Below are 8,629 nucleotides of genomic sequence, written 5' to 3'. Positions count from 1 at the left end.
CTTCCAAAGAACAAATGATCCAATCAAGCAATGGGCAGAAGACATGAACAGACATTTTTCCAAAGACATCCAAATGGCCAACAGACATATGAAAAAGTGCTCAGCATCACTTGACATCAGGGAAATCTAAATCAAAACCTCAATGAGTTAATCACCTCACACCAGTTAGAATGGGTAAATTGAACAAGTCAGGAAATGACAGATGTTGGCGGGGATGCTGAGAAAGGTGAACCCCCCTACACTGTTGGTGGGAATGCAAGCTGGTACAACCACTTTGGAAAACAGTATGGAGGTTTCTCAAAAAATTGAAAATAGAGCTACCCTACGACCCAGCAATTGCACTACTGGGTATTTACACCAAAGATACAAATGTAGTGATCCAAAGGGCTACGTGCACCCTGATGTTTAAAGCAGCAATGTCCACAATAGGCAAACTGTGGAAAGAGCCAAATAGTCCGACAGATGAATGGATAAGGGGTGGTATATATATATACGATGGAATATTATATAGCCATCAAAAGGAATAAAATCTTGCCATTTGCAACGACGTGGATGGAACTGGAGGGTATTATGCTGAGCGAAATAAGTCAGAGAAAAACATGTATCATATGACCTCACTGATATGAGGAATTCTTAATCTCAGGAAACAAACAGAATTACTGGATTGGTGGGGGGTAGAGGGATGGGGTGGCTGGGTGATAGACATGGGGGAGTTTATGTGCTATGGTGAACGCTGTGAATTGTGTAAGACTGTTGAATCACAGACCTGTACCTCTGAAACAAATAATACATTCTATGTTAAAAAAAGAAGAAGAAGAAGAAGATAGCAGGAAGGGAAGAATGAAGTGGGGGAATTCAGAGGGGGAGACGAACATGAGATTATGGACTCTGAGAAACAAACTGAGGGTTCTAGTGGGGAGGGTGGTGGGAGATGGGTTAGCCTGGTGATGGGTATTAAATAGGGCATGTACTGCATTGAACACTGGGTGTTATATGCAAACAATGAATCATGGAACACTACATCAAAAACTAATGATGTAATGCATGGTGATTAACATATCATAATAATAATAAAATAAATAACCAAAATTGTAGGGGAAGACAATGAATGACATGATTTAGACATACAAATCTAGCTCTAGAATGTTTTTTTTTAAATCAGTGGGTGTTTTAGGAGAGATATCAAATGTTTTACAGGTTTTTGAGGCGAGGGGAAATTGATCAGACATCTCTTTATGAGGATTATTTCATTATGTTTGCTGAGTGGAGAACAGACTCCAAACAGGCAAAGAAGCTAACAGTGTAAAATAGGGGGTCATTGTAGTACAGAGCTCTAGGCTACAGATGAGGTTTACATCGTCTGGGATGGCACTGATGGAGTGGAGAAAAGCAGTCTAATTACAGATATAATCTAAAGGTTTGGTTGATGCAACGTGGATGGAACTGGAGGGTGTTATGCTGAGTAAAATAAGTCAATCAGAGAAAGACATGTATCATATGACCTCACTGATATGAGGAATTCCTAATCTCAGGAAACAAACGGAGGGTTGCTGGAGTGGTGGGGGGTGGGAGGGAGGGGGTGGCTGGGTGATAGACATTGGGGAGGGTATGTGCTATGGTGAGCGCTGTGAATTGTGCAAGACTGTTGAATCACAGATCTGTACCTCTGAAACAAATAATGCAATATATGTTAAAAAAAAAAGAAGATAGCAGGTGGGGAAGAATGAAGGGGAGTAAGTTGGAGGGGGAAACGAACCATGAGAGACGATGGACTCTGAAAAACAAACTGAGGGTTCTAGAGGGGAGGGGAGTGGGGGATGGGTTAGCCTGGTGATGGGTATTAAAGAGGGCACATTCTGCGTGGAGCACTGGGTGTTATGCACAAACAATGAATCATGGAACACTACATCAAAAGCTAATGATGTAATGTATGGTGATTAACATAACAATAAAAAAAAAAAATTAAAAAAAAGGCTTGGTTGATGGATTAAATGTGGTGGTGAGAAAAAGAGAACGATTTAGTATAACTCTAAGGATTCTGGCCTCAACCACTGGAAGAATGAGGATTCTATTTACTCAGATAAAGAAGATTGGAGAAGGAGCAGGTTTTGGGGAGCAAAAAGGCTTCAGTTTGGGGCAAGGTCAGTGAAAATTAAGGATTAGAAACATTAATTAGAAAATCAACGGCATTAGAGATTAGGGCTAAGGGTATGAATTGGGGAATAATTAGCCTATTAGGGAGTGAATGAGGGTCTTTAACATTGAGACTTTAGAAAGACAAGAAGGAACCGGCATTTATGAAAAGAAGAATCAATGAGTAGTGTGGTTTGGAGGCCAGGAGCAAAGCATTTTAGGAATGGGGTGATCACTGGTTGAAAATGCTACTGATACATTGTTTAAGGTGAAGTCTGAAAATTGGTATCAGAATTAGAAATGTGGGAGGTCATTAGTGACCTTGACAAGAGTAGTGTCCTGGGAGTTGCTTTTTTTTTAATTTGATTTTTTTTTTGACAAAAATCTAACTGATATAGATGTAAGAGAAAATAGGAAGAGAGAACACAGACAGGAAATACAGGCAAGCCTTTTAAAAATCTCTACTGTAAAGGAAAACATAGAATAGGGTGACACCTAAAATGAATGCAGTGTTATAGGAGGGATTTAAAATCATTTTAAGATGATATATATCACAGCATGTTTACATACAGATGGGGATTATTTAGTCCTAACAAATCAAGAGTACAACACAATAAAATAAATCAAGGGGTTTTGATAGAGAGAACATAGAATGGTCTAGGGACACAGAGGAACATGCAACCGGTCTAATAAGAAAGGAGAAAAAGTGACTAGAGATTTCTATAAATAATATCTGAATTCAATTGTGAGGAACAAGTGTGAGTTAATCATGCTAAGAAGAATGTAAAGAGCTTTCTAGGCAGAGGAAATCATTAAAACATATATTAACTGTACTTCTGATTTGCTTTGTAGTATTTAAACTTTATTTTTCAGTCAAATAACAATGTTTAGTCATCATCTTTTATGGCTGGCTTTGAACTACAGCGAATAAAGCCAAAGCTTGCCTTCATGGAGATTACATTCTGGGAACAATGAAATATGAACACACAGACTATGATAGTACCATGGTGTGGAGAAACAACTTGCCAAAGTTGGCTAGAGTAATAAAGGAAACCTGCTCTGAAGAGTGGGCATTTATGTTGAAACCTAAAAAATGGGACTGAGCCAAATCATCAAAGGGCTGGATGAGGGACACTCAAGGCAGGGGAAATAGCAATTGCAAAATCATGAAGAGGGGCTTGTTCAAGGAACAGAAAAAGGATCAGTATGGCTGGAGTGCAGGGTGAGATTTGAGAGTAGCTTGTATTACCTAAGAACAAAGAAAAGCCATTCACTGCTTTTAATCAGGCTTCTGGCACTTCCAGAAAGCAGAAGTATGCATATCCCTCATTCCCCTCTCTCAACCTATGCCTCCACCATTCCAACATATGAAGGCTATGTTCCAGACAAAACCATGTCCCTTGGTTGAATGAAATTACCCCTGGCTCCTACCACCTCACCTCATTCTCCCTGTACTCCTGAATTATTTATGACTGTGAATTTCCTCTACACTTAACTACATATCTGATACTAAAATTACTTTACATAACTTAAATGAAGTTAATTTTCTTAGTACTATACCTTAACCCCTGAAAGAGTTATTCTTTTAACAACATGCCATATTTAGGACTCTTAAGAGTTCTGCTTTACTTATTAGAGATAAATGATATATGAAAATACCACATTATTATCTCCCTCGTGCCAAACATATTGTTCACCATACTGCCTTTTCTCAGTAAAAAATACCACTGTTATCTGGGTGGTGGGAATGATTTTTTCTTCCCATTTTTCCTTCACTTCCCAGCAAATAACCCATCACCTACTTATGCTATTTCTTCTTCCATAATATATCACAAATCCCTCCTAGCCTTTTTATTTCTTTTGCAACCATGGTCCAAGCCACAGTCTTCTTTCACACAGATTACTGCAAAAAGTCTCCATGTGGTTCTCTGCTTCCAACTTTGACTCACTCACCCATTCTCTACAAGCAGCCAAGGAAATTCTTTAGGAACACAAACTAGAAAACTATGCAAGTCAGGAGTACAGTTAATATATGTTTTATTGGTGTCCTCTGCCTAGAACATTGTACTCTTCTTTGCCTAATTAACTCTTAATCATCCTTTACAATTAAATTCAGGATTCCTTCTAGAATCCTGACCACTACTTTTTCTCCTTTCTCACAAGACTGTGTTGGATATCAGTCTGTGCTCCTAAAGCATTCTAAGCTTCCCTCCATCAAGAGCACCTTATTTCCTTTACTATGTTATGTGTTGACTTGCCTACATATCTGTTTTGCTCACTAGACTATGGGTTGCTTGAGGACAAGGTCTATAACTTTTATTTATATGTGTATCTTATTACCTGAAAAATAATTAGTGCTTAGTAAACTATGTTCATTCATGGCACTCATGAATGACTGAGTACACAAATGCATGTGAACTGAGATGATTAAGAAAGGCTTCATAAAGAAGGTGATAGTAGATTTTCTGCTACCATTTATTGAAGAAATAGTCCTTTCCCCATTGTGTGTTCTTTAGCCCTGGTTAAAAATTAGTTGATTGTGTATGCATGCGTTTATGTCTGGGCTATCTCTTCCACTGGTCTAGGTCAGTGCCATACTTTTCTGTATTTATTTATGTATTTGTGTCATTGCCATACTTTTCTGATTGCTACAACTTTGTACAATATCTTGAAATCAGGTAGTATAATATCTCCAGAATGCTGTTGGGAAAACTGAATACCCACATGTGAAAGAATGAAACTGGACCACTACGTTATGCCACACAGAAAAAAAAAATTCAAAATGGATCAAAGACTTAAATGTAAGACCTGAAACTGCAAAACTCCTAGAAGGAAAAATAGGAAAAAAGATCCTTGATATTGGTGTTGGCAATGGTTTCTTTGATAAGACACCAAAAGCACATGCTACAAAAACTAAAATAAACAAGTGTAACCACATTAAACTAAAGAAGTTCTGCACAGCAAAGGAAATAATCAACAAATTCAAAAGGCAACCTACAGAATGGGAAAAAATATTCACAAATCATAGATCTCACAAGAGATTAAGATCCAAAATATATAAAGAACTCATACAACTCAATAGCAAAAAAAACAAATAACCCAAGGAAATTTGGACAAAGGACCTAAATGGAGATTTTTTCCAAAGCAGATATACAGATGGCCAACAGGTATATGAAAAGGTACTCAACAACATCAGGGAATCATCAGGGAAATGTAAGTCAAGACCACAATGAGGGGGTGCCTAGGTGCTCAGCTGGTTAAGCGTCTGTCTTCGGCTCAGGTCATGATCTCAGGGTCTGGGATCGAGCCCCTCATTGGACTCAGCGGGGAGTCTGCTTCTCCCTCTCCCTCTGCCCCTCTGCTCTTCTGCCACTCTCCTTCCTCTGCCCCTCTCTGCTTGTGGGTGCTCTCTCTCAAATTAATAAAATCTTTAAAAAAACCCACAATGAGCTATTACCTCACACCTCTCAGAATGGCTAGTATCAAAAAGACAAGAGAACAAATGATGGTAAGAATGTGGAGAAAAGGGAACTCTTACACACTCTTGGTGGGGATGTAAATTGGTACAGCCATTACGGAAAACAGTATCGCAGTTCCTCAAAAAATTAAAAGTTGAACTTCCATATGATCCAATAATCCCACTCCTGGGAATACACCTGAAGGAATTAAAATCAGCATCTTGAAGAGATATCTGCACTCCCATGTTCATTGTAGCATTACTTACAATAGCCAAGATACGGAAATAACCTAAATGTCCTTCACTGGATGCCTGGATAAAGAAAATGTTTTATGTATGCATGTGTATGTGTATATATTATAACATCTTTATACATTTAAAATTTATATATATAATGTATATGTGTATGTGTGTATATTGTGTGTGTGTGTGTATATATATATATATATATATATATATATATATATATATATATATATAAATTTATCCAAGTTACCTCCTGGAACAGTTTGGATGAGGCAAGGGAATATTCTGATCAAATACTCCAGCTGCGCAGTTGTTCTGAGTCATGTTTTTATCATGATCTGGCCAAATTTCTGTGCTGTGGGATTTTACCGTGTTAAAGTAATTACCCTCAAAAGCTGTTTTACAGAGTGATTAAAATCCTCTTCAGAACAGCAACCAGGGCACAAGAAAGCCTCTGGATGGGTAACAGTTCAGCTTGTTTCATGAGAGAAAAACTGCATTTTTAAGCCTAATGATCAACGAGAATATAATGAAGCCCATGAAACTGAATATACCACCCCATCCTGAGAGTAATGAGATTAACTTTGTGTATCTAATGGAGAATACAACTTATTATACCATATATATTTATAATTCCTAGAATTTGCCTCACCCTTAGGGAGAAGTGGAAGTGGTGACACAGGATTTTACAAGTAGAAGCATACATCTTTTAATTAAAGACAGCATTAGATGTCTGAAAATACGTACCTATATGAGTCTTACTAATACTCTCAAAGGGAAAAGATCTCAAAGCATGGATATGTACATACATATGCATATCTATTAATGCATATGCATGTGTCTATATACATGTGTATGTATGTGCATAGACAGATGTATGTGTGTACATACATTTTTATAATTTTTGATCTTTTAATTTGTATTATTATAGTAATAATAATACGTGTTCCTGATTTACAATTTCAAATAGTAGAAAGGGGCATACACAAGATTAAAATGCTTTCTGCTTTTCCCTCTGCCCCACTTCTTTGAGGGGCACACTACCCCACTTTTTAATACAAATTTTACAAGTTAATGTTATGGTTGCAACCATAAACCGAAATGTTATTACACCTTTATTTTTTTTGTCAGTTTATTTTCTTCAGTTGGATGCTGTCTCTAGGCATCTTACCATTGTAGCTGAAATTTAGCAGTTACATCACCTACTACTTCTATTTTCTTTTCTTTCCAAGCCTCATTTTTGTTTTTCTAATTTTTTGTCCTTCTTGTAGTTATATTTCTTTACTGTAAAATCATACAGATCTCTACTTTTAGTCCATAATTGTTAAACAGTATCTACTAATGCCTTGCCATGTAAGAAGAGGAAGTTACCTAATATATGGCTTCTCTCCTCTGCTTTTCCTTTTCTTACTTTTGTCAGTTATGACATGAAGTAGACATTTTCGGGGTTCCATGATTTACAACATTCATGTTCTGTAACTAAACTTAACTCTCTTCAATATTTAGCCTACTCTTCATTTTAAAGATAGGTAACAAATGAAAACAATATTATGAATAGGTAAAATATATCTCTAAATAAACAATACTATAATTCAACAAAAGAAAAGAAATTCAATTCTATTTCATGAAATTTGTCATTCAGATAAGAATTTTCTACATGTCTAGCTAAAGAGAATTCTCTTATACTCAAGTATTTGCTCAAAATTATTTCAAATTACATAAATAATTTTAATATGTTTTAGTTTTTTTTACATTTTTATTTATTTATTTTAAAGATTTTATTTATTTATTTGACACAGAGAGAGCACAAGTAGGCAGAGTGGCAGGCAAAGGGAGAGGGAGAAGCAGGCTCCCCACTGAGCAGAGAACCTGATGAGGGGCTTCATCCCAGGACCCTGAGATCATGATCTGAGCCAAAGGCAGATGCTTAACTAACTGAGCCACACTGGTGCCCCAGGTTTTGTTTGTTTTTGTTTTTTTTAATTTTAAATGTTTTCCAGAGTTCTATTCTTTTGTTTCTTTTTTTTTTTTTTAAGATTTTATTTATTTATTTGACAGAGAGCGACACAGCAAGCCAGGGAACACAAGCGGGGGAGTGGGAGAGGGAGAAGCAGGCTTCCCGCTGAGCAGGGAGCCCGATGCAGGGCTGGATCCCAGGACCCTGGGATCATGACCTGAGCCAAAGGCAGACAGACGCTTAATGACTGAGCCACCCAGGCTCCCCTTTTTGTTTGTTTCTTGTTGATTAAGGAAACATATGAAGATCTTTATTTTCCTAATCACACCATCTACTAATTAAACCCACTTTCTTCCTGCAAATATTCTTGCTGTTCTAATTTTGTAATAATCAGGGGAGGTTAAATATACACTATATTAAGACCATGCACGTGTCCCCAGACCTACTTCTTTCTCTAGGTCTGGTTTTATAAATGCTGTGATAAACAAAGTCTGATTTATATGATGCATCCTATGTGGGAAATGTCTGTGACCCTAGGTACCTGATCATTCTTTTTTTTTTTAAAGATTTTATTTATTTTATTTGCGAGAGAGAATGAGAAAGAGAGAGCACATGAGAGGGGGTAGGGTCAGAGGGAGAAGCAGACTCCCTGCTGAGCAGGGAGCCCGATGCGGGACTCGATCCCGGGACTACAGGATCATGACCTGAGCCGAAGGCAGGCGCTTAACCAACTGAGCCACCCAGGCACCTGGTACCTGAGCATTCTTGAGAAATGACAGCACAGCTAATATAATATCTTTTGAAGATAACCATTACTAATTTAATGATTACTAGTT

The 8,629-nt window shown here is 37.4% G+C and overlaps 1 non-coding gene across 1 annotated transcript; it reads left to right on the top strand.

The window, feature by feature from the left end:
- The first annotated feature begins 8,148 nt into the window (after window positions 1-8,148).
- On the top strand, window positions 8,149-8,279 carry LOC113915600. The gene has a single exon (XR_003517746.1). It is a non-coding gene; the product is annotated as a small nucleolar RNA SNORA72 (small nucleolar RNA).
- Window positions 8,280-8,629: the final 350 nt, after the last annotated feature.

The sequence above is a fragment of the Zalophus californianus genome, chromosome 11 (genome assembly GCF_009762305.2).
Source record: "Zalophus californianus isolate mZalCal1 chromosome 11, mZalCal1.pri.v2, whole genome shotgun sequence".
In the NCBI taxonomy this organism is placed as follows: Eukaryota; Metazoa; Chordata; class Mammalia; order Carnivora; family Otariidae; genus Zalophus; species Zalophus californianus.
This window is presented reverse-complemented; position numbering and strand designations above follow the sequence as displayed.